At 47.7% G+C, this 27,050-nt stretch overlaps 1 long non-coding RNA gene across 1 annotated transcript in view; it reads right to left on the bottom strand.

Annotated features, from left to right (window-relative positions):
- Positions 1 to 27,050, bottom strand: part of LOC138787830 (uncharacterized) — a 55,855-nt gene that overhangs the window by 14,910 nt on the left and 13,895 nt on the right. The window contains exon 2 of the long non-coding RNA XR_011362518.1: positions 15,985 to 16,121. This is a non-coding gene — a long non-coding RNA (uncharacterized lncRNA). The remainder of the gene's footprint in view (positions 1 to 15,984; positions 16,122 to 27,050) is intronic.

Genomic DNA, 27,050 nt, shown 5'->3' with positions numbered 1-27,050 from the left:
AGCAAAAAGAAGATCTGGCCCCCAACCAGATGTACAGGGAACACAGCAAGAAGAAGAGCTGGCCCCCAACCAGAAGTACAGGGAACACAGCAAGAAGAAGAGCTTGGCCCCCAACTAGAAGTACATGGAATACAGCAAGAAGAAGAGCTGGGCCCCCAACAGGAAAATAGGGGACACAGCAAGAAGAAGAGCTGGACCCCAACCAGAAGTACAGGGAACACAGCAAGAAAAAGAGCTTGGCCCCAACCAGAAAATAGGGGACACAGCAAGAAGAGCTGGGCCCCAACCAGGAGTACAGGGAACACAGCAAGAAGAAGAGCTGGACCCCCAACCAGAAATACAGGAAACACAGCAAGAAGAAGAGCTGGGCTCCAACCATAAGTACAGGGAACACAAAGAAGAAGAAGAGCTGGCCCCCAACCAGAAGTACAGGGAACACAGCAAGAAGAAGAGCTGGGCCCCAACCAGAAGTACAGGGAACATAGCAAAAAGAAGAGCTGGCCCCCAACCAGATGTACAGGGAACACAGCAAGAAGAAGAGCTGGACCCCCAACCAGAAGTACAGGGGACACAGCAAGAAGAGCAGGACCCCCAACCAGAAGTACAGGGAACACAGCAAGAAGAGCTGGGCCCCCAACCAGAAAATAGGGAACACAACAAGAAGAAGAGCTGGACCCCAACCAGAAGTACAGGGAACACAGCAAGAAGAAGAGCTGGACCCTCAACCAGAAGTGCAGGTAACACAGCAAGACAAAGAGCAGGACCCCCAACCAGAAGTACAGGGAACACAGCAAGAAGAAGAGCTAGGCCCCCAACCAGAAGTACAGGGAACACAGCAAGAAGAAGAGCTGGGCCCCAACCAGAAGTACAGGGAACACGGCAAGAAGAAGAGCTGGGCCCCCAACCAGAAGAACAGGGAACACAGCAAGAAGAAGAGCTGGGCCCCAACCAGAAGTACAGGGAGCACAGCAAGAAGAAAAGCTGGGCCCCCAACCAGAAAATAGGGAACACAGCAAGAAGAAGAGCTGGACCCCCAACCAGAAGTGCATGGAACACAGCAGGAGGAAGAGCTGGGCCCCCAACCAGAAGTACAGGGAACACGGCAAGAAGAAGAGCTGGGCCCCAACCAGAAGTACAGGGAACACAGCAAGAAGAAGAGCTGGACCCCCAACCAGAAGTACAGGGAACACGGCAAGAAGAAGAGCTGGGCCCCCAACCAGAAGTACAGGGAACACAGCAAGAAGAAGAGCTGGACCCCCAACCAGAAGTACAGGGAACACGGCAAGAAGAAGAGCTGGGCCCCCAACCAGAAGTACAGGGAACACAGCAAGAAGAAGAGCTGGGCCCCAACCAGAAGTACAGGGAACACAGCAAGAAGAAGAGCTGGGCCCCCAACCAGAAGTACAGGGAACACAGCAAGAAGAAGAGCAGGACCCCCAACCAGAAGAACAGGGAACACAGCAAGAAGAAGAGCTGGACCCCAACCAGAAGTACAGGGAACACAGCAAGAAGAAGAGCTGGGCCCCAACCAGAAGTACAGGGAACACAGCAAGAAGAAGAGCTGGGCCCCAACCAGAAGTACAGGGAACACAGCAAGAAGAAGAGCTGGGCCCCAACCAGAAGTACAGGGAACACAGCAAGAAGAAGAGCTGGGCCCCAACCAGAAAATAGGGAACACAGCAAGAAGAAGAGCTGGCCCCCAACCAGAAGTACAGGGAACACAGCAAGAAGAAGAGCTGGCCCCCAACCAGAAAATAGTGAACTTTACACATCTCCTCAAATATGAGATCAATATCTTACTTTGCGCCAATTTTGTGCACCAACCTTTGGTGCATTTGTGGCAGCTTGGACCATACCCTCTTTTGCCTTTGAGGGGGAGTTTCTGTTATTTTTGGTTAACTGACAGAACGTGCAGAACACATCTGCTGCAGGCTTCTTCCTAGTCTCTGGACCTCTTCTTTAAAGGGGTTATCCAGCGCTACAAAAACATGGCCACTTTTCCCCCTACTGTTGTCTCCAGTTCAGGTGCAGTTTGCAATTAAGCTCCATTTACTTCAATGGAACAGAGTTTCAAAACCCCAACAAACTGGAGACAACAGTAGGGGGAAAGTGGCTATGTTTTTGTAGCGCTGGATAACCCCTTTAAGCCGTCTATTCTTGTCACAGATGTCCTTTCACGGTGTACCCAGCCTTAACCAATACCAGTCTCATGTCCCCGGCTCATCGGGCTCGTGTATACCCTATGATACGTCATGTGTTTCCAGTTTGGTGGATCTCATTGACGCCGCTCGGTTATGTACAGATCGTTTCCTACGTCGTCGTTCTCTGTAAACTGTGTCTCATATGACAGCAAAGCAAATTATCCATCTCAGCGTGATTTATCTGCTCGCAGCGCCCGGCACAAATCGCCGTCTTCTCTTCATCTAATTAAAATTCCCAAGCTTGACTAACTGTTATCGTGTATAGTCACCAAGATAAATGGATTAGCAGATCAAAAGATACATATTGTATATTCAGGGGGGCGCCGCTCGTCCGCCGCTCACAATGGAGACCAGATCTGAGATCTCATCATTCCTCAGGAACAAGGATGAGGATTCGCAGAGTTGAGGATTTGGGAGCACGTCTGAATGGAGAACTCTATAGGGGAGACTTGTAGGAAAACTGACGGCTTTGATACAGAATCATAGATGATCTCAGAGAGCGCGAGGAGGAGGCGTCATTACACCCCGGGATGTCAGCTAGAAACTTCTCAAGTCATAAAGTCTTATCAGATGTTAATTGTAAAGATTTACTTTTACCAGGAACAAATATTTCTCAAGGGAAAAACACCAGCAAGTAGCAAAGTAATAAGTAATAGATGTGTTCTTATTCTGAACAAACCCCCCATCAATCCCAGAGCAGAGTACACCAAGTATAACACTATGAGCAAGAATATAACCGCTACAATACGGAGTAAGGAAGAGGAGTCCGCACTCACCAGTCAAAAGAAGTAGGTTTATTCACTCCAAACACCGAATGCTTCAGCTGGGAGGGGGAAGATGTCATGCAGGTACGCTCTGAACAGCTACAATTGTTTCTCGCCTACTCGGCGCTTCGTCTGGCTCTGGCGGCTCACAGCCAGACGAAGCGCCGAGTAGGCGAGAAACAATTGTAGCTGTTCAGAGTGTACCTGCATGACATCTTCCCCCTCCCAGCTGAAGCCTTCGGTGTTTGGAGTGAATAAACCTACTTCTTTTGACTGGTGAGTGCGGACTCCTCTTCCTTACTCCGTATTATACTCTGTTCCTGGTTCCTGCACCACAGTACATCAGGTTTACACACACCGCTACTGCTGTTTGCCCCCTATTCAGCATCCACACTTCGTGATTGTATCAGCTGGTGCCGGTTGGTCACTCTCACCCGATACTATAACCGCTACAATACCGCCCCCTATATACAAGAAGAACGACTGCACATCCCATCTATGGCTGATACTAATGCAGCTAGGCCTATTTTACAATTCAACACCAGGGTGTCTGTACATAATTTGATCAAACCATAATAGCCCCGTGTACCACGTGCAGGTCCCCTGGTTCACACAAGCCCCTACGCTAACTCCACACCGTGTCAGTCAGTGACCGCCACCCCCGCAAAGCGTGCAGGGAAGGGAGGCCATGGAATGGCCCTGCAACCCCAATGTCACAGGACCAAACAAAAAATGCCCCACCAAAACCCAGCCAGCACCACCGGCGGGGAAGGCTGCCCCCAAACAACACAAGTATGAATAAGGTATTACACTCACCATTGCTGCTCACACTACTAACTACTATAATACTGCTCCCTATATACAGGGATATAACTACTATAATACTGCCCCTATATACAGGAATATACTACTATAATACTGCTCCTATATACAGGGATATAACTCCTATAATACTGCTCCTATATACAGGAATATAACTACTATAATACTGCTCCTATATACAGGAATATAACTACTATAATACTGCTCCTATATACAGGGATATAACTATTATAATACTGCTCCTATATACAGGAATATAACTACTATAATACTGCTCCTATATACAGGAATATAACTACTATAATACTGCTTCTATATACAGGGATATAACTACTATAATACTGCTCCCTATATAGAGGAATATAACTACTATAATACTGCCCCCTATATACAGGAATATAACTACTATAATACTGCCCCCTATATACAGGAATATAACTACTATAATACTGCTCCTATATACAGGGATATAACTACTATAATACTGCCCCCTATATACAGGAATATAACTACTATAATACTGCTCCTATATACAGGAATATAACTACTATAATACTGCTCCTATATACAAGAATATAACTACTATAATACTGCTCCTATATACAGGAATATAACTACTATAATACTGCTCCTATATACAGGAATATACTACTATAATACTGCTCCTATCTACAGGAATATACTACTATAATACTGCTCCTATATACAAGAATATAACTACTATAATACTGCTCCTATATACAGGGATATAACTACTATAATACTGCTCCTATATACAGGAATATAACTACTATAATACTGCTCCCTATATACAGGAATATAAGTACTATAATACTGCTCCTATATACAGGAATATAACTACTATAATACTGCTCCTATATACAGGAATATAACTACTATAATACTGCTCCTATATACAGGAATATAACTACTATAATACTGCTCCTATATACAAGAATATAACTACTATAATACTGCTCCTATATACAGGAATATAACTACTATAATACTGCCCCCTATATACAGGAATATAACTACTATAATACTGCTCCTATATACAGGAATATAACTACTATAATACTGCTCCTATATACAGGAATATAACTACTATAATACTGCTCCTATATACAGGAATGTAACTACTATAATACTGCTCCTATATACAAGAATATAACTACTAAAATACTGCTCCTATATACAAGAATATAACTACTATAATGCTGCTGTGTGCGGCTGTGATTGGCAGGCGGAGTTGTCATAGGTCACATGTATGAGGATTGGCGCTGCGGGGCTCGGATACGATGTGACACTGGGTATACGGGATCGCTAGTTATACGCAGTCACCATGAAATTGTTTGTGGGATGTTTAGCAGCGCAGTATTGCCGCCTAGCTGCGGGGGAGCCCACGGGACGGGAGCCTGAAGACACAGTCCATCCATCAAGCGTAATAACACGTCTCTATTTATGTGGCTGGAACGTTCCCGGCGCGGCACATCCCGCAGAGCGGCGGCGGCGGCTCCGATAAGAATCTCTCCATCCAGCGCTGAAATAAACAATGTATATGAAGTGTCACCGGAGTGGAACAAAATTGTCATACGAGAGAAATCCTCTGCGGGATTGTCGCAATCAGAAGCGGCCGGGAAGCGTCTACAGGCAGATGGGGAGCCAGAGTGATCTGACATCGACAAATGTCAGCGCTCTACAAGAATGGCGCCTCGTTAACCCCTCCAGAGCTGAAATCCGGGACACTCACAGCCTATAGGATACAACTGTGTATCTATCCACTTATATTATATGGTTGGACTATCATCGGTATGTTATATTACGTCTGGCCGCCATGCTTTACACTGCAGCTCCACACTAAAAGGTAAATCAAGGCTTCCCCCTTATCCATATAAACGATCATGGGCTCCATCCCAGCACCGACCGCACTATAACCACCCTGTCACTATGCAGGTTTATAAGACTATTAGGAAAGAACAGTGACGACACTCCAGCTGTGACCGTGATGTTAGATGGCGGTCACCCTGCGTATACCGTATACAGCGAGATACAGCTTGGGAGCCCCGATCGTTCGCAATAAAACTCGTGTCTGAATCTTATCACTGGGATCAGCCGCTCCCTGTATCCTATCACTGGGATCAGCCGCTCCCTGTATCCTATCACTGGGATCAGCCGCTCCCTGTATCCTATCACTGGGATCAGCCGCTCCCTGTATCCTATCACTGGGATCAGCCGCTCCCTGTATCCTATCACTGGGATCAGCCGCTCCCTGTATCCTATCACTGGGATCAGCCGCTCCCTGTATCCTATCACTGGGATCAGCCGCTCCCTGTATCCTATCACTGGGATCAGCTGCTCACTGTATCCTATAACTGGGATCAGCCGCTCCCTGTATCCTATCACTGGGATCAGCCGCTCTCTGAATCCGATCACTGGGATCAGCCGCTCCCTGTATCCTATCACTGGGATCAGCAGCTCTCTGTATCCTATCACTGGGATCAGCCGCTCTCTGTATCCTATCACTGGGATCAGCCACTCCCTGTATCCTATCACTGGGATCAGCCGCTCTCTGTATCCTATCACTGGGATCAGCCGCTCTCTGTATCCTATCACTGGGATCAACCACTCCCTGTATCCTATCACTGGGATCAGCCGCTCCCTGTATCCTATCACTGGGATCAGCCGCTCTCTGTATCCTATCACTGGGATCAGCCGCTCCCTGTATCCTATCACTGGGATCAGCCGCTCCCTGTATCCTATCACTGGGATCAGCCGCTCCCTGTATCCTATCACTGGGATCAGCTGCTCACTGTATCCTATAACTGGGATCAGCCGCTCCCTGTATCCTATCACTGGGATCAGCCGCTCTCTGAATCCGATCACTGGGATCAGCCGCTCCCTGTATCCTATCACTGGGATCAGCCGCTCTCTGTATCCTATCACTGGGATCAGCCACTCCCTGTATCCTATCACTGGGATCAGCCGCTCCCTGTATCCTATCACTGGGATCAGCCGCTCTCTGTATCCTATCACTGGGATCAGCCGCTCCCTGTATCTTATCACTGGGATCAGCCGCTCCCTGTATCCTATCACTGGGATCAGCCGCTCCCTGTATCCTATCACTGGGATCAGCAGCTCTCTGTATCCTATCACTGGGATCAGCCGCTCCCTGTATCCTATCACTGGGATCAGCCACTCCCTGTATCCTATCACTGGGATCAGCCGCTCCCTGTATCCTATCATTGGGATCAGCCGCTCCCTGTAATTGCGCAGTTTAGTCTTTAGCACGAAATAAATGTATTATCTTAAAACACCAGGAGTGCGGTATATCAGAGGGCGGAACGTTCTAGCTCCCAGCTCAGATCAGACTCAGAACAACTGCAGTCACATGACACAACCACTCCTTTATATACCAGCTGAGAGCAGGACTAGATATGTACAATGTATCAGGCTGGAGCTCACAGAGCATTGTCTACACTGGATACAGCTGAGAGCAGGACTAGCTATGTACAATGTATCAGTCTGGAGCTCACAGAGCATTGTCTACACTGGATACAGCTGAGAGCAGGACTAGCTATGTACAATGTATCAGTCTGGAGCTCACAGAGCATTGTCTACACTGGATACAGCTGAGAGCAGGACTAGCTATGTACAATGTATCAGTCTGGTGCTTACAGAGCATTGTCTACACTGGATACAGCTGAGAGCAGGACTAGCTATGTACAATGTATCAGTCTGGAGCTCACAGAGCATTGTCTACACTGGATACAGCTGAGAGCAGGACTAGCTATGTACAATGTATCAGTCTGGAGCTCACAGAGCATTGTCTACACTGGATACAGCTGAGAGAAGGACTAGCTATGTACAATGTATCAGTCTGGAGTCCAGGCTGTAGAGCTCACAGAGCATTGTCTACACTGTATTAACGCCTCCATACCCCTTTAATGTATGTATCCCTTGTCAGGAGATTCTATCCTCCAGGGATTTCTCGCTGATCTCTCTATAATTGCCGCCACTCTCTCGCCGTCCGCTGATCTCTCTATAATTGCCGCCGCTCTCTCGCCGTCCGCTGATCTCTCTATAATTGCCGCCGCTCTCTCGCCGTCCGCTGATCTCTCTATAATTGCCGCCGCTCTCTCGCCGTCCGCTGATCTCTCTATAATTGCCGCCACTCTTTTGCCTTCCGCTGATCTCTCTATAATTGCCGCCACTCTCTCGCCGTCCGCTGATCTCTCTATAATTGCCGCCACTCTCTCGCCGTCCGCTGATCTCTCTATAATTGCCGCCGCTCTCTCGCCGTCCGCTCATCTCTCTATAATTGCCGCCGCTCTCTCGCCGTCCGCTGATCTTTCTATAATTGCCGCCACTCTCTTACCGTCCGCTGATCTCTCTATAATTGCCGCCACTCTCTTACCGTCCGCTGATCTCTCTATAATTGCCGCCACTCTCTCGCCGTCCGCTGATCTCTCTATAATTGCTGCCACTCTCACCGTCCGCTGATCTCTCTATAATTGCCGCCACTCTCTCGCCGTCCGCTGATCTCTCTATAATTGCTGCCACTCTCGCCGTCCGCTGATCTCTCTATAATTGCCGCCACTCTCTCGCCGTCCGCTGATCTCTCTATAATTGCCGCCACTCTCTCGCCGTCCGCTGATCTCTCTATAATTGCCGCCGCTCTCTCGCCGTCCACTCATCTCTCTATAATTGCCGCCACTCTCTCGCCGTCCGCTGATCTCTCTATAATTGCCGCCACTCTCTCGCCGTCCGCTGATCTCTCTATAATTGCCGCCACTCTCTCGCCGTCCGCTGATCTCTCTATAATTGCCGCCGCTCTCTCGCCGTCCGCTGATCTTTCTATAATTGCCGCCACTCTCTTACCGTCCGCTGATCTCTCTATAATTGCCGCCACTCTCTCGCCTTCCGCTGATCTCTCTATAATTGCCGCCACTCTCTCGCCATCCGCTGATCTCTCTATAATTGCCGCCACTCTCTCGCCGTCCGCTGATCTCTCTATAATTGCCGCCACTCTCTCGCCGTCCGCTGATCTCTCTATAATTGCCGCCACTCTCTCGCCGTCCGCTGATCTCTCTATAATTGCCGCCACTCTCTCGCCATCCGCTGATCTCTCTATAATTGCCGCCACTCTCTCGCCGTCCGCTGATCTCTCTATAATTGCCGCCGCTCTCTCGCCGTCCGCTGATCTTTCTATAATTGCCGCCACTCTCTCGCCGTCCGCTGATCTCTCTATAATTGCCGCCACTCTCTCGCCGTCCGCTGATCTCTCTATAATTGCCGCCGCTCTCTCGCCGTCCGCTGATCTCTCTATAATTGCCGCCGCTCTCTCGCCGTCCGCTGATCTCTCTATAATTGCCGCCGCTCTCTCGCCGTCCGCTGATCTCTCTATAATTGCCGCCACTCTTTTGCCTTCCGCTGATCTCTCTATAATTGCCGCCACTCTCTCGCCGTCCGCTGATCTCTCTATAATTGCCGCCACTCTCTCGCCGTCCGCTGATCTCTCTATAATTGCTGCCACTCTCTCGCCGTCCGCTGATCTCTCTATAATTGCTGCCACTCTCTCGCCGTCCGCTGATCTCTCTATAATTGCCGCCACTCTCTCGCCGTCCGCTGATCTCTCTATAATTGCCGCCACTCTCTCGCCGTCCGCTGATCTCTCTATAATTGCCGCCACTCTCTCGCCGTCCGCTGATCTCTCTATAATTGCCGCCACTCTCTCGCCGTCCGCTGATCTCTATAATTCCCGCCACTCTCTCGCCGTCCGCTGATCTCTCTATAATTGCCGCCGCTCTCTCGCCGTCCGCTCATCTCTCTATAATTGCCGCCGCTCTCTCGCCGTCCGCTGATCTTTCTATAATTGCCGCCACTCTCTTACCGTCCGCTGATCTCTCTATAATTGCCGCCACTCTCTTACCGTCCGCTGATCTCTCTATAATTGACGCCACTCTCTCGCCGTCCGCTGATCTCTCTATAATTGCTGCCACTCTCGCCGTCCGCTGATCTCTCTATAATTGCCGCCACTCTCTCGCCGTCCGCTGATCTCTCTATAATTGCTGCCACTCTCGCCGTCCGCTGATCTCTCTATAATTGCCGCCACTCTCTCGCCGTCCGCTGATCTCTCTATAATTGCCGCCACTCTCTCGCCGTCCGCTGATCTCTCTATAATTGCCGCCGCTCTCTCGCCGTCCGCTCATCTCTCTATAATTGCCGCCGCTCTCTCGCCGTCCGCTGATCTTTCTATAATTGCCGCCACTCTCTTACCGTCCGCTGATCTCTCTATAATTGCCGCCACTCTCTCGCCTTCCGCTGATCTCTCTATAATTGCCGCCACTCTCTCGCCATCCGCTGATCTCTCTATAATTGCCGCCACTCTCTCGCCGTCCGCTGATCTCTCTATAATTGCCGCCGCTCTCTCGCCGTCCGCTGATCTTTCTATAATTGCCGCCACTCTCTCGCCGTCCGCTGATCTCTCTATAATTGCCGCCACTCTCTCGCCGTCCGCTGATCTCTATAATTGCCGCCACTCTCTCGCCGTCCGCTGATCTCTCTATAATTGCCGCCACTCTCTCGCCGTCCGCTGATCTCTATAATTGCCGCCACTCTCTCGCCGTCCGCTGATCTCTCTATAATTGCCGCCACTCTCTCGCCGTCCGCTGATCTCTCTATAATTGCCGCCACTCTCTCGCCGTCCGCTGATCTCTCTATAATTGCCGCCACTCTCTCGCCGTCCGCTGATCTCTCTATAATTGCCGCCACTGTCTCGCCGTCCGCTGATCTCTCTATAATTGCCGCCGCTCTCTCGCCGTCCGCTGATCTCTCCGCCATGAATCAGTTGTGACATTTCATATTTACATTTTATCTTTCTCGTTACTAGAAGACTAATTAGAAAGCGATGGCGGGAGGCGACAGACAGCGACAGCGCCACCAAGTGTTCAGTCCGGGGACGGACGCTGCGACTAATGAGAGATTCCTGAGGAGATGATTCCGCTGGTAGATTAATGCGTCGTCGCCATCATCATCATCATCTGTATAACACATTAGCGGCAATCTCCCCGCAGCGGCGCTCCCCAGGGGGCGGAGAACAAACACCAACACCCCGCCGCCTCTGATTCATCCCCCGCTGCTCAGCAAATGGCCGACACACTGAGCGACGGCTGCCGCTATTTCCCTAATAATAAATGAACTGAAAGTGTCAGAACAACAACAAGTGCGGACTTAAAGGGGCACTCCACTCACACATAACTTGTGATATGCTGCTGCCCATAGTGAGACTAACAGTTCCTTCTATACATATTAATATTATCTATTCTGTCTCCTTCCCCCAGTTCTGAGCTGCTGCTTTCTGCTGAAGACACAAAAGTCTGTGTGTGAGCTTTCCTCTCTGTTTCCCCCTCCTTCCCCCTCCCTTCTGAGACGGCTGATGTAAACAAGTCCCAGCCAGGCTGTATCTGCAACATTGTGGCTTCTTTGTAATGCTGGGAGGGATAATCTGAGGTCAGGTTGCTGATTATCATTATCACATTATCACAGCATTACAGAGAAGTCATTTCCTAGTTCTGGAAACAGTCAGCAAGTTTGCAGCCAGCCCCCGTAATCTTACAGTGTAGCCCCCTGTATACTGTATACTGCAGAGGGGCACTTATTTTTTTATACACCCAATGCGCTAATTGTAAACCACATCACAGGCTGTATAGTTCTATGGAGTGTCACTCAGCGGTGCTGGGAGACTGAACAGAACTACCACAGCTCCACCTAGTGGCCACTGGGGGAACTGACACCACAAAAGAATTCGCAACTTCACAATTCAAAGTTCTGAAACTTTTAGAAAGTTTATAAAAGTGTGAAGATTCTTCAGGGGACAATAGAGAAGTATTTACAGGACATGCGTTCACCTCCTCCCCCCTTCCTTACCACAGACTCACAGTAAAAGCATCAGTGTTCTACAATGAATCAATGTTCCCCAGCCTGTGGCTCGCCATCTGTTGCAGAACTACAACTCCCTGTCAATGGCTGTCAGGGCATGCTGGGAATTGTAGTTTTTTTGCACCAGGGCAAGGAGTTAGTTGACAGAACAAAAAATGAACTTGAAGAACAGCGACACCTAGTGGCCGTTGGGGTGAACTGACACACTTTTTATGCTATATTAGAAAGTTTGTAATACTATTTTGGCTGTATTTCAATGGCTTAAATAAACATGGCCGCTTTTTTCCCTCCTCCCCAGCGTCCCTACTGTCCTCAGTTTGGGTGCGGTAAAGCAGGTCGGTTTTATTGAAGTGAATGGAAATACCACACACAACCTGAGGACAGGGGTGGTGCTTATTTTTTAATGAAATTTGCTGTGGGTTTTTTTTCTAATCCTTGGCAATACAACACCAAACGGAACAGGTTTACTGAGCAACAGGTTTACTGAGCCTGTTCTAAACTTCAACAACAGCGACACCTAGTGGCCATTACATGAACTGACTTTTTTATATAGAAACTTTTTTGGGTGATACTAGAACCTGCGCCAAACTTCCCACATGGATATGCATTTATAGATTGGCACCGTTGGTATACATCAGTGCTTCTCAATTCCAGTTCTCAGGCTTAACCAACAGGTCATGTTTTGAGGATTTCCTTAGCATTTCACAGGTGATATAATTATACTCAGTGCATCAGGTATCATCACAGGTGTTCTCTGTGTGGGATATCCTCAAAGCATGACCTGTTGGTGAGGCCTGAGGACTGGAATTGAGAAGCACCGGTATACATTATCCTCAGCCCCTCTACGGTTAGCATCGGGATGTAGGTCCACCTGTATTTTACAGGCGCTATATAGATGGTCTCTGGCTACTATGCTGCCCTAGTCATCCTATTCATAATTCTCCTGTTCTCCCACTGTGGTGTCCCACCACGGGTGTTGCTTATGGTTACACCCTTTGCAAAAGTCTGTACTCAGTTTTGCCACAAGATGTCACTATTGTATGTAGCGGTACTTATGTTTTGCATGGCTGCAGGTTGTTTATTGTGATTTGTACACCAAAGAGGACCCTCTCTTTTCTCTACCTATCTCTGAGCTCCTTTCTTCTATGCTTTTCTTCTCCACCACTCACGGGGATTATTGCTTCACCTGTAGGAAGTTGTTACTTGGGGAGGGGAAGCACATGCTCACACACACTAGTCAGTCTTAGTCTAGTTGTTGAGCAGAGAAGACATATATGGGAGACTTAGTCACCAGTTTCTTGAAAGCAGCACTTCTACATATTATGCAGTTTTAAGCTACTCTAGGCAGAGGACAAGTCAGAGAAACCCCAACCCATGCAGAGAACAAGTCTAAAAGAGCAGGACAGTATCCGGATAACAAGAGGAACTGATCCGAATAGAGCAAAGTTGCTAGAAGCCATACATACCAGGGAACCTTGGCCACTCTGCTCATCCCAGGTAAGAGTCTGGGCCTTGTGTCACCCTCTAGGACGGGTCGCCCGACACTGGTGGGCAATGGGTGGTGCAAAGACAAGAAGTCAAAACACGAGCACAAGTAAAAGTCTAATCTCAGGTCTACAGTATTCTACTTTTTCTTCTAAAGCCCCAGCAGAGCACACTTCTACCCTGGGTTGGGACTTTCACAACATACTCCTCTCCTCTCCTCTGAACCTGCAGTACAAACTCCTTTCCGCTGTTCTTCACTCTGAACACCAACATCAGCTACTCACCGTTGTTTCCCTCTGAAGGTCCTCAGTACAGTTCCTGTCTTGTCTAGTCTACAGTCCGCTATTTACTGTTGTCTAAGGTATACTCTCAGTAAAGAAGATTTATTTATGTTAACAGGACTCAGTGATTATTGTTCCAGCACCTACACAGTAGAAACCACATCCTTGGGTCATCTCCCCATTCTGTGGGTAGCCGTACCTATAGTCTGGGTGGGTCACAGCTCCACTCCAGACCACCGTGATATTTGCCCAAGGGACCCCCAAACAGCCCGGCAGGTCACCGATCACAAGGGAAAGGGTATAGCTCGCCACCCTAAACTAAAAGGGGGTGTGCCTCCATACCAGTGTGCCCCACTGGCACTGGTGTCACGACAGTACAACATCTGGCTGAGCTATATTCCAACCTACCACCACAGTAGTGGCGTCACACGTTACCACCTATCGACCGGTCGAGCACACACCACGCTACCATCATGGACCTAATGCAGAACTACAACTCCCAGCATGCCCTGACAGCCTGAAATGCCTCTACTAGGACCTATTTTTTATAATGTATCAGTCTGGAGTTTAGGCTGTGAAGCTTATAGAGCATTGTCTAGCCTGAATACAACTGTACCAAACCTCAGCTGTGAGAAGTCTTTTCACTATAAGCAGCTTCCTTCCATAAACAGCGCCACCCCTGTCCTCAGGTTGTGAGTGGTATTACATTCACTTCAATGGAGCTGAGCTGCAGTACCACACACAGACTGATGACAGGAGTGGCGCTGTTTCTGGCAGAGGGGTTGCCATGTTCCTGGAGAACCCCTTTAAGGTTTATTTCCGTCCAGTGACAGCAGTGAGCTGAGGGCGTATTGTACGATAACGTCCATTAACCCTGAGAGTCGGAGTGATGGCCGTCACGCCCCTCCGGGACACAGGGAAACCTCCATTTACAAGACAGATAAGGAGATAATCCGCCATCTATCCGGTATAACACTGCGCCGTGAAGGATTAAGCCGCAGCGTCGCCATCTCCAGCGCAGTAAAGTGCTTCTCCCAATCAATAAACTGATACGGCTGAGGAGACGCCGCTGCTGCCGCGCTATGGACGCTAATCCCATTGCTGAGGCTGATGGCCGAATAAGACGTCACTAAACCAAAGTCATCCCAGAGGCCAAATCCAACCCCTGTACCACAGCACAGGCTGCTGGGGAACTACAACTCCCAGCATGCCTGACAGCCACTATACCTGCTCAGAAACTACAACTCCCAGCATGTCCCAGCAGTCTGTGCTTTTCCACCCACGTTAAGAACACAACCCCCAGACCTCACTTGGACCAAAAGGAACCGATATCCAGGAGGATAAGAGAAACATGGCTAAAAACGCTGCCCCACCTGTCCACAGGTTGTGTGTGGTATTGCATCTCGGCCCCCATTTACTTAAGTGGAGCTGCAATACCAAATGCAACCCATAAACAGGCGTGGCGCTGTGTCTACGATAGACTGGTCAGGTTAATCTAGACCTGGACAGCCCCTTTAACTGCATTATCATCACCGCCATAGCTGAGCTTGACGGAAACTCTGATCTGTTTAACCCTTTGTTTGCATGGATCATTGACTATAAGATAAGGACCCTGGGGGGTTGTGTGCCTATATTTTATGTTGTCATACACTCTATGATAGTATCACAAAATAAGTAAAATGTATGCAGGGATCTGCACGGTACATGTGACTGCGCCTTCACCGCGCCCTACAGGCTGGGATTATTTTTTTCCCTGTGATACGAGGACATCGTGTGGCGAAATTGCGGAACTGCAGCTGATGTTGCAGATCACAGATCAGCCATAAATCACAGATCATCCCACTGATATCCACAGTGTGGGAATGTGGCTGTGGGCTTAGTGTTCACACGTTGTATTGTAGCTGTCCTGCAATGTGTGAGCCTGACCTTACACAGGGTGACTAAGCTGGCCATAAGCCTCTGCCCAGTGACCTATAACCTGCGGCTGCACTGATTATACAGGTGACTTTCCCAGCTTGGAATAACACAGAGGTGACACCGGGATATTATCACCTTATAATTATCCTTCCCGTCCTGATCTTCCAGTCCCAGCAGACTAAACAACGGCCACGTATCTGCATGTGTCACACAGACACTGACACCTTATGTGATCACAACGATAAGGAACTGGACGTACATGTCTGATATAGTCTATAATAGTCTATTCCTGGCTGTGACAATGATGATTCTCTCCAGTCTGACACAGTGCTCTCTGCTGCCACCTCTGTCCATGTCAGGCACTGTCCAGAGCAGCAGCAAATTCCCATAGAAAACCTCTCCTGCTCTGGACAGTTCCTGACATGGACAGAGGTGGCAGCAGAGAGCACTGTGTCAGACTGGAGAGAATACACCACTTCCTGCAGGACATACAGCAGCTGATATGTACTGGAAGACTGGAGATTTTTAAATAGAAGTAATTTACAAATGAGTGTGGATACAATTGTAACAAACCCTCAGCAGTGAGAAGAATTGTCCCTGAGATGTCCAGTAAATGTATGTATCATGTCTCTTGTCGTATTTCTTACATGTGGCGCTGGTCAGCGTCGTGTGTTCTTCTAGATATTCTGGTGAATTCTCTGGAGTTCCTTCTGTGGAAGAGAAGAAGCATTAACTTCCCAGAGCTGACACCATTTACATAGTAGCCAATATTTGAAATTTTTTTCCAGGGACACTTTAGTATTAAAAGGGGTGTGGCTTATTGTGGGTGTGGTCTTGGTGGGGTGTGGCCTATCATGGGTGTGGGTTCAAAATTTTCCAGTTAGAATTTACAGTCAGAACAACACAAAAGGAGCATTACACACCCCAGTATCAGGTCCCCAGTATATTACACACCCCAGTATCAGGTCCCCAGTATATTGCACACCCCAGTATTAGGTCCCCAGTATATTATACACCCCAGTATTAGGCCCCCAGTATTACACACCCCAGTATCAGGTCCCCAGTATATTGCACACCCCAGTATCGGGTCCCCAGTATATTACACACCCCAGTATCAGGTCCCCAGTTTATTACACACCCCAGTATTAGGTCCCCAGTATATAACACACCCCAGTATTAGGCCCCCAGTGTATTACACACCCCAGTATTAGGTCCCCAGTATATAACACACCCCAGTATCAGGTCCCCAGTATATTACACACCCCAGTTTTAGGTCCCCAGTATATTACACACCCCAGTATTAGGTCCCCAGTATATTACACACCCCAGAATCAGGTCCCCAGTATATTACACCCCCCCCCCCCCCAGTTTTAGGTCCCCAGTATATTACACCCCCCAGTTTCAGGTCCCCAGTATATTACACCCCCCAGTTTCAGGTCCCCAGTATATTATACACCCCACCCAGAGCAGGCTGAGACTCAGATAGCATTCGACTGACTGACTGTACATACTGGTAGTTTGAGCCCATATGATGCAGCTGCACCCCATATCATCATACTACTACCCCCTTTATCCTACTGGTCCTTCATCATCATACTACTACCCCCTTCATCATCCTTCTGCCCCTCCATCATCATACTACTACCCCTTCATCATCCTCCTGCCCCTCCATCATCATACTACTACCCCCTTCATCCTCCTGCCCCTCCATCATCATACTACTACCCCCTTCATCCTCCTGCCCTACCATCATCATAGTACTACCCCTCTCATCCTCCTGCCCTACCATCATCATAGTACTACCCCTCATCCTCCTGCCCCTCCACCATTATACTACTTCCCCCTTAATCCACCTCCTGTCCCTTCATCATCATACCAGTACCCCCTTCAGCATCCTCTTGTCCCTTCATCTGTATTTAAAATAAAAAAAAAACTATACTTACCTCACCAGTATGGTTCCTCCAGTCCCCCAGGGACTCCTCTCCCTGCTCTGCATGAGTGACATCACTCGCGCTGGAAGGGGGCGTACAGGGTTTTGCCGGGGCTGTCTCTTCAGAATCGGGACAGTCCAGGCAAAACAGGGACTGTTGGCAACTATGCATTTATGTGACTTATTAAAGGGGGTCTCTAGACATAACCAGGAAGAGATGCTGCAGGAGATGCTGCTGAGGTTTTATAGAAATACAAAAAAAATTCTTGTTTACTTATAACTTTCTCAGAGAAATAGAGATCAGTCAGTACAGTGGGGAGGGAAAAGAGAAGGATGAAAAGGAGCAGAGGGGGAGAGGGGGAAGAGAAGCATAGGGAGAGGGGGAGGAAGAGGGGAAAGGAAAAGGAGGGCGAAGAGGAGAAGAAGGAGAAGGAAGAGGAACAAGAAGAGGAGGAGGGGAAGAAGGAAGAGGAGAAGAAGAAAGAGAAGGAGCAAGGGGGAGGGGCGAAGGAAGAGAAGGAGGGGAGGAGGAGGAAGAGGAGAAGGAGGAGGAGGATCAGAAGGAAGAGGAGGGAAAAAAGCGGAGAAGGGAGAGGAACAAGGGGAGGAGAAGAAAAAAGGATTGGGAGGAAGAAGAAAGAGGAGGAGGCAGAAGACAGGGTTGTGTATTACCATGGGGCCTGGGCGACCCTGTTACTAAATCATAATGCCATATATATATATATATATATATATATATATATATATATATATATTGGTTACTACATGGAGGCATGGTGTAAGCTGCATATGGTCACTAAAAAATGTGGCAATAAGGCCTAATAGTGCGGCATGTCTATCAGTCATCAGCTTCACGTCCCCTATCACATTGACAGCTCAAAATGACGGGATCAGCAGACAAACGAGCATTAGCTGATCACTAGCCCCATCACACAGGGTCATGTTGGCCTATTGGGTTAATAGAAGCTTAAAAACGTCTCTTCTTTGTATGATGGAAACCCAAACCATATCAGGGTCCCTCATTCCGTGTATTATACACTTCTGGAGTGCACAGTCATGGTGACTTACATTGTATCTCTGCTTATTGGAGGAGCCCTGGATTGGTAAAATCCATTATAGGAAGAAGATGACCTTATTATGTCCTCCTCAGCCTCGTCCTTAGTTTCTTTTTGGTGAGTTTCTGAGGAACCAGCCAGAACGCCCTCCATTGCCATTTCTCTATTGTGGGTAGGATAAGATATCTTTTTGATCTTGGCTTATTGGACCGACGTTATGACTTCCTCTCAATTATTTATTTCTAAGGTTTCTCTGGTCACGTAAAGATAACTTGAAAGGTCATGGATATTCCTCCAACCCTTGACAACCTAATCTCTCCTTGTGCTTACTTTAGGTCATCCACTTTCTCTAGATGTGGGAGAACCCATGAAATTGGGTCACTTATCTATATTTCATCAAGAACCCATTGTCTTATACTTGAATTGTGTTGGGCAAAAAGGTTATCGTACCTCCAACAAGTAACTGCAAGAAGCCGGGTTGGGGAGATGAACTTGGGCCTAATCACTACTTTTCCACAAAAAGTTTAATTTCTAGATCCAATCAATGTGAACTTGATCTAAGTTTGTTATTTGTTTGGCTTTTCTAAATTCTGTAGCTACTGAATTAGTCTAACTCCACCCAGAAGACTCCAGGTACCCTTATTGGCCTTGATCCTATGTATTTCGGGTACAACTTAGACCCTAACACTTGTCTTGATTTCATAAACCAATGTTCCATCCATTTCAAGGTCCTTACTGTCCACAACAGACCATGCTAAGGTGGTCTTCTTAATGTTTCCCTGTTCTCCAGTGAGGCTCTAGCTGGAAGGAGAAGGTGATGTCAAGTTCGTAACATCGAGATTCAGGAGAGTCCATCTCTACTACGTCCGTGTTATGGTACAATCACTGTGGGCCAGTATGCCCTTCATTTCCGGACCTTGGCATCCAAGCTTTCTTGAAATAATGAAGCACTAGTGTTTTTTTCCTGGGACGGCCTCTCTGGTTGCATCAATGACGAGCTTACCGGTCATGGTAAGAGCCATGTCTTTCTTGGTTTTGGGCCTTTCCTAACTTCACCAACATTCACCCACAACATTATAGACTGGTCCTCTGGAGAAGGTGATCAGTGGCATAAAACCCAGCCAGCATCCCTCCAGATCAGCAGAACATCCGGACTTTGCTTAACTCCTTCCTCTGTACCTGAGCCTGAGGAGACCATGGAGGCCTACAATGCATTCACAAAGTTTCTAGAGCTTTTTACTTTTTTCCACATTATGTTATGCTGTGCTAAAAGTTAAGTGAGAACAGGATGGTGGAAACCTGTGCTGAGTTATTGAGAAGGAAAAACTAAAATCTCAATTGTCGTCTGTATTCAGAGCAATGACTCTTAGTAGAAGCCCCTTTGGAGGTGATTCCGGCCTTCAGTCTTCTTGTCTATGAGGCCACAAGGTTTACACATGGATAAGCCTGGTTTACACCTTATACTTGGGGATATCCAAGAATTCTTCTCTGCATATTCTCTCCCGCTCTGTCAGGTTGGATGGGACCATCGATGAACGCCTTCGTCGGGTCTCTCCAGAGATGTCCCATTGGGTTCAGGGCTCTGGCCGTGGTTACGAAAAGACATTCACAGAGTGGTCCCTAAGCTGTGTCTATGTTGTCCTGGCTGTGTGCTCAGGGTTAATGTCTTGTTGGAAGGTGAACCTTTAGCCAAGTCTGGGGTCCAGAGAACTCTTGGTTGCTCATGATGCTGCCCCCATCAGGCTTCACTGTAGGGAAGATATGGGGCAGGTGATGGGCAGTGCCTGGCCTCCTCTTGACTGTAGGGATGATATGGGGCAGAAGATGGGTTACTGGTCACCTCTCAAAAAGGCCCATCTCCCTGATTACTTAGTTGGATACTTAGTTGAGGAGTCCTGGTTGTTCCAAACATCTTCCATTTGCTCTTTAATGCAGACAATTTTGTTTTGTCCCCTTCCCAGATCTGTGGCTCCACACAGTCTGAGCTCTACAGGCAGTTCTTTCCTCCTCATGGCTTGGTGTTTGCTCTGATATACATAGTCAGCTGTGAGACCTTATATAGACAGGGGCGGAGTCTCACCAGATCTCTTCCAATCAGCTAAATTTACACCAATCAAGGTGCAGAAACATCTCAGAGTTTATTAAGAGAAATGGGAGGTCCTAGAACTGTCACATGTCACAGCAAAGTCTCTGAGTACTTATGTCCATGTCAAATTTTTGTTTTTCCTTTTTTAATAAATATTGCAAACATGTCTAAAATTCAGCTTTCACATTCTAATTGTGGGGTATTGAATTCAGAATGAATATCCCTGCCCTGACTAAAAGGGGCACAATCCCAAAGTTTGGTGTTCACAAGCAAAACTATCTTGTGCCTTATTACACGGGCCAATTATCGTTCGGAAAATCGTCACATTGTTCGGTTTTGAATGGTAATCGTTTAGTGTAATAGCAGACAACGATTGAACGACCAACGAGAAATCGTTAGTCGTTTGATAGAATTTGGACCTATTTTTATCGTTGATCGTTCGCGTGGAATAAGACGTCGTTCGCAGTAGCCACAACAAGACGACGGCAAGAACGATGATAAGTAACGTTCATCGCTCCATGTAATTGGGTGAACGATTTCAGGTTGTTCGAGATCGTCGAAAAATCCCTTAGTGTAATAGTACCCTAAGAGAGGACTATAATCTGCATCCTCATCCATCCAAGCCTATACTATTTCTTCCGCATAATACTACTGGTGATGGTAAGCTCTTAGGCATGAAATTAGTCCTTGAGGAATGGCGCCAGGGCCGGGACAAAGAGTAGGCAGGGGTAGGCGATGGCCTAGGGCGCCAAACGTCAGGGGGCGCCATCTGGATGGGTAAGTAATTTATTTACCCATCCATCCTACCCCCCCCCCCGCCCCCCGCTCGCCCCCCGCCCCCCGCTCGCCCCCCGCTCGCCCCCTGCCTGTCTGCCGGCCCGCCCTGCACTGTTACATACAGCAGCAGGAATAGAGTGTCCAGGAGGTGTAAAGGACCTTTGATGACATCATGCCCATGTGACCAGTGTGGGAGGAGCTATCTTCCTTTGCTAGGCTCTATGAGGCAGCTAGTTTCCTAGGCTGTTTATGAGGCAGTGAGGGCAGTGTATAAGATCAGCAGGAGGTAAGCCACACTGAGGGCACTGGTCAGCAGGGGGAGGGGGAGGGGTGTGTGTGTGCATAGATATGAGATGTTCTGCAGGTGTGTGTGGGTGCATAAATATGAGATGTTCTGCAGGGGTGTGTGTGTGTGCATAGATATGAGATGTTCTGCAGGGGTGTGTGTGTGCATAGATATGAGATGTTCTGCAGGGGTGTGTGTGTGCATAGATATGAGATGTTCTGCAGGTGTGTGTGGGTGCATAAATATGAGATGTTCTGCAGGGGTGTGTGGGTGCATAGATATGAGATGTTCTGCAGGGGTGTGTGGGTGCATAAATATGAGATGTTCTGAAGGGGTGTGTGTGTGCATAGATATGAGATGTTCTGCAGGGGTGTGTGGGTGCATAAATATGAGATGTTCTGCAGGGGTGTGTGGGTGCATAAATATGAGATGTTCTGCAGGGGTGTGTGGGTGCATAAATATGAGATGTTCTGAAGGGGTGTGTGGGTGCGAGATAAGAGATGTTCTGCAGGTCAGGGGTGTGTAGTTGCATAGATATGAGATGTTCTGCAGGTCAGGGGTGTGTGGGTGCATAGATGTGAGATGTTCTGCAGGTCAGGGGTGTGTGGGTGCATAGATATGAGATGTTCTGCAGGTCAGGGGTGTGTGGGTGCATAGATGTGAGATGTTCTGCAGGTCAGGGGTGTGTGGGTGCATAGATATGAGATGTTCTGCAGGTCAGGGGTGTGTGGGTGCATAGATGTGAGATGTTCTGCAGGTCAGAGGTGTGTGGGTGCATAGATGTGAGATGTTCTGCAGGTCAGGGGTGTGTGGGTGCATAGATATGAGATGTTCTGCAGGTCAGGGGTGTGTGGGTGCATAGATATGAGATGTTCTGCAGGTCAGGGGTGTGTGGGTGCATAGATGTGAGATGTTCTGCAGGTCAGGGGTGTGTAGGTGCATAGATATGAGATGTTCTGCAGGGTCAGGGGTGTGTGGGTGCATAGATATAAGATGTTCTGCAGGTCAGGGGTGTGTGGGTGCATAGATGTGAGATGTTCTGCAGGTCAGGGGTGTGTAGGTGCATAGATATGAGATGTTCTGCAGGGTCAGGGGTGTGTGGGTGGACTGTTATGTGATGCTCTGCAGGGTCAGGGGTGTGTTGGTGCACTGTTATGCGATGGGGAGAGCGGCCTCTTGTGACCGCAAGTAACTCTGCCACAAGAGTGCAGTGAAGAGAAGACGCATGGCCCAGGTGAGTATAAGTGGTTTTTTTTTGTCTGTTTTGGAGAATTACTGTTATATGGGAAGGGTTAGGGAGCACACAGGGGTCTATATATAACTGGAAGAGCACACAGGGGTCTATATATAACTGGAGGAGCACACAGGGGTCTATATATAACTGGAAGAGCACACAGGGGTCTATATATAACTGGAAGAGCACACAGGGGTCTATATATAACTGGAGGAGCACACAGGGGTCTATATATAACTGGAGGAGCACACAGGGGGTCTATGTATAACTGGGGGAGCACACAGGGGGTCTATGTATAACTGGGGGAGCACACAGGGGGTCTATGTATAACTGGGGGCAGCACACAGGGGATTTATATATATAACTGGGGGAGCACACGGGGTCTATATACTTCTGGGAGAGCACACAGGGGTTCTATATACTTCTGGGAGAGCACACAGGGGTTCTATATACTTCTGGGGAGCACACAGGGGGTCTATATACTTCTGGGGGAGCACACAGGGGTCTATATATAACTGGAAGAGCACACAGGGGTCTATATATAACTGGAGGAGCACACAGGGGTCTATATATAACTGGAAGAGCACACAGGGGTCTATATATAACTGGAAGAGCACACAGGGGTCTATATATAACTGGAAGAGCACACAGGGGTCTATATATAACTGGAAGAGCACACAGGGGTCTATATATAACTGGAGGAGCACACAGGGGTCTATATATAACTGGAGGAGCACACAGGGGTCTATATATAACTGGAGGAGCACACAGGGGTCTATATATAACTGGAGGAGCACACAGGGGGTCTATGTATAACTGGGGGCAGCACACAGGGGGTCTATGTATAACTGGGGGCAGCACACAGGGGATTTATATATATAACTGGGGGAGCACACGGGGTCTTTATACTTCTGGGAGAGCACACAGGGGTTCTATATACTTCTGGGAAGCACACAGGGGGTCTATATACTTCTGGGGGAGCACACAGGAGATCTATATACTTATGTGGGAGCACTCAGGGGGTCTATATACTACTGGGGGAAGCACACAGCTGTCTATACTATATTGGGGCTGCACAGAGGGGCTTTACTACAATACTGGGGCACAGGGACACCTTAAAACTATGGGGGCACAGAGGAGTGTAACTACTGTATAGGGGTACAGAGGGGGCTAACTACTGTATGTGTTGGAGCCTAAAATGTTTCTCTGACAGATTCTGGAGAGAAGATTCACAGCCAGGAGACGACTTCTAGATGGCCCAGGCTGGATGGAGGGAAAAAGAAAATGTGACAGATCGGAGAAGACGGCCCATGTGAGTCACTGAATGTAACTGCACAGTTATAGGGTTGTACTGATAGGGGTCATGGTGTGGCGGTATTATGTAATGGTATAATTGGTGATATCTTTCTGTTCTGTTCAGTGCAGTTTTCATGTAATATGTAATCACTGTATGGTGGAAATAGTGTTATAAGGTAACTACTGTATGTATTGGGGCTCTTAATACAGTGTGGGGGTACATTCAGGGCATTATACTGTGCGAGGAGAACCAATTCTAATGTGGGGGGGGGGGGGGCGCCATTTGCCTTCTCTGCCTAGGGCACCAAAACTCCTTGTCCCGGCCCTGAATGGCGCTATCTCCTGAAGGGCGCACGTCATCCAGTTACTATTTATACAGATCACAAGAACTTAATGTATCTTCAAAGACTCGATGACTGAACCCACGACAGGCCTGATGGTCACTTTTCCATTTTCAGTGAATAAATCCACTTTTGTCTTGCAGAGAAGAATATTCAGGCTAATGGCCTCTCACACATGCTGGACGGTTTCTCGGCTCTCATCGGTTACAGACTTCTGGTCGCCACCGCTCTGCCACTGGGTCCTAGGGCTCGTTGGCAAGCGAATAACTCACTTTTGTATTCTACTCCCAGTCCTGGACTCCTTCCTGCCAAGGTTCAATCCATGTCGTAAACTACCGAAGGTATCCTTGTTGTACTGTCTCTACTGTATTGACTTGGCCTGTCCTGACGTATAGCCCAACTACACAAGACATAAGACATAATCCTGCTATCTTGCAGTTCTCACTCTCACCACTGGGGCTAAAACTAAGCTGAGACTTCCTGTTTTGTCTGTGGTGATAAGAGGAGGCTACTGTAAAGTGATCTGTACAGCATTGCAGTGTCATGTGACACCAGTAGGTAGAGGAGACAATAGCCACTCCCTGTAGAATGACCTCTTCACAGGTCACAGAGCGCGCTCAGTAATGTCTCACATTCATCTCAAGGGGACAGAGTCTGTCTATTGTTATCTATGTCCATGAGTCTTGCTGTAAAGGATGTCACTAAATGCTGTTAAGAACAGCCAAGGCAATATGGCTGCCCACATAACAATGTACAAAAAGGGAAATAAAAAAGTTACAGCAAGAAAATAAAAACAGATTAAAATAAAAGAACAAGTTTTAGTATCTGACTCCAATCAGGAAATTAAATATAGGTGACGCATTCCCTTTAAATTTAGTCTTCTTTAAATAACATTTACTATTCCACCCCCTCCATAGGATTTTGCACATGGCTCCTTTGATTGCGTCATTCCTCCTACCTGGATGGGAACTTCCCAGAGATTGGGTGTCTCCTCTTCTTCCCGCAGCAGGGATAAGAAAAAACTTGAGGGAATCTTAACCTTTCCTGCAGATCGATTTCCTGCATTATCTCGGGGTTTATAACCCATTGGCACAATCTAGCATGGAGTTGAGCTCGCTCCATATGTGGCAAGCGTCAGCAGTGTTATACAGGCGAGTCCCCAATGGTGATTGTGGTTCTCCACTGGTGCAGCCCAAAACTTCTTCCCCACCACTTTTCAGCAGCTCAGTGGTTCCTGGTCACAATCCTCCTTCTCCACTGTTTGGCTGCCAATAGGACCAGTGTTGGTTGACATCAGGTCGGGAGGCCTATGTGAACAGGGATCCTCCATTGGGACACTGCCTGCCTATATTCTTTTCTTCATTTGCTGTGGGTATCTAGGTTTGATTGTCATTTCAGTTTTCTTGCTGTGTTGCAGTGGTTCTATAATTCAAATTTCTCCCCTTGTTTACTGCATCTGGCTCAATATCAACTGGTGTCAGAAAGTTACATAGATTTGTAATTGAGGTTTATTAAAATTTCTCCAATCTTTCAGTACTTATCAGCTGCTGTATGTGCTGCAGGAAGTGGTGTATTCTCTCCAGTCTGACAAAGAAAACTTCTCCTTCTCTGGACAGTTCCCGACATGGACAGAGGTGTCAGCAGAGAACACTGTGTCAGACTGGGGTGAATACACCACTTCCTGCAGGACATACAACAGCTGATAAGTAGAGATGAGCGAATTTGCCGAGGTTCGGGTTCACATGAACCTGAACTATCGGCTTCTGATTCCCGTTGTCTGCACCCTCCGTAAACAGATACAGCCTAAGGATACAGCCTAAGGACCGCCTGGAAAACTGGGATAGAGCCTATGGCTATGGCTGTATCCCAGTTTTCCAGGCGGTCCTTAGGCTGTATCCACCCTCTCCACGGAGCGGGCAGACAGCGGGAATCAGAAGTCGATAGTTCAGGTTCATACGAACCCGAAGTTCGGCAAATTCGCTCATCTCTACTGATATGTACTGAAAGACTGGAGATTTCTGGCACTTTCTGGCAGCTGTTGATTTGAATTTTTTTAGTTTTTTCTATCCTAACAATGTAACCTGCATCACCAGTCCGGTCACCGCCTCTAGTGTCACACACCGCAGACCTCATGCAGAAAAAAATCCATGGATTGTTTCCTCCATTTTTCAGCTTATTTTGATCATCATAAAAACATAAAGGTCTTGAGAAATCCCCCACCCCTCCCCCGGCTCCATCTAGTCGTCCCTTTTAGTATTTTTATTCTTATTATCTTAGGATAGATATATGTATATACCAGGCAGGTTTACGTTCTGTTATTGTAGATTTACCAACAACCTCTGCTGGATGTTTGTTCCAAGTATCTACTACTCGTTCAATAAAGTAATATTTTTTCATGTTGTTTCTGATCTTTACCCCAGATAACCTCAGATTGTTGCTTTCGGTCGCGTGTTGTTTTTTTATTTATTTATTAAAACACGTCCTTCTTGAACCTTATTTAGTCCTGTAACACACTGTATATAAAGGTTTCCATCATGTCCTCCTTTCCCTTCTTCCTCCTGTAACATATATAAAGGTTTCCATCATGTCCCTCCTTTCCCTTCTTCCTCCTGTAACATATATAGAGGTTTCCAT

This window comes from Dendropsophus ebraccatus, chromosome 4, assembly GCF_027789765.1.
Source record: "Dendropsophus ebraccatus isolate aDenEbr1 chromosome 4, aDenEbr1.pat, whole genome shotgun sequence".
Classification (NCBI taxonomy): Eukaryota; Metazoa; Chordata; class Amphibia; order Anura; family Hylidae; genus Dendropsophus; species Dendropsophus ebraccatus.
Note: the sequence above shows the minus strand (reverse complement) of the source record. Positions and strands in the feature narration are given on the sequence as shown.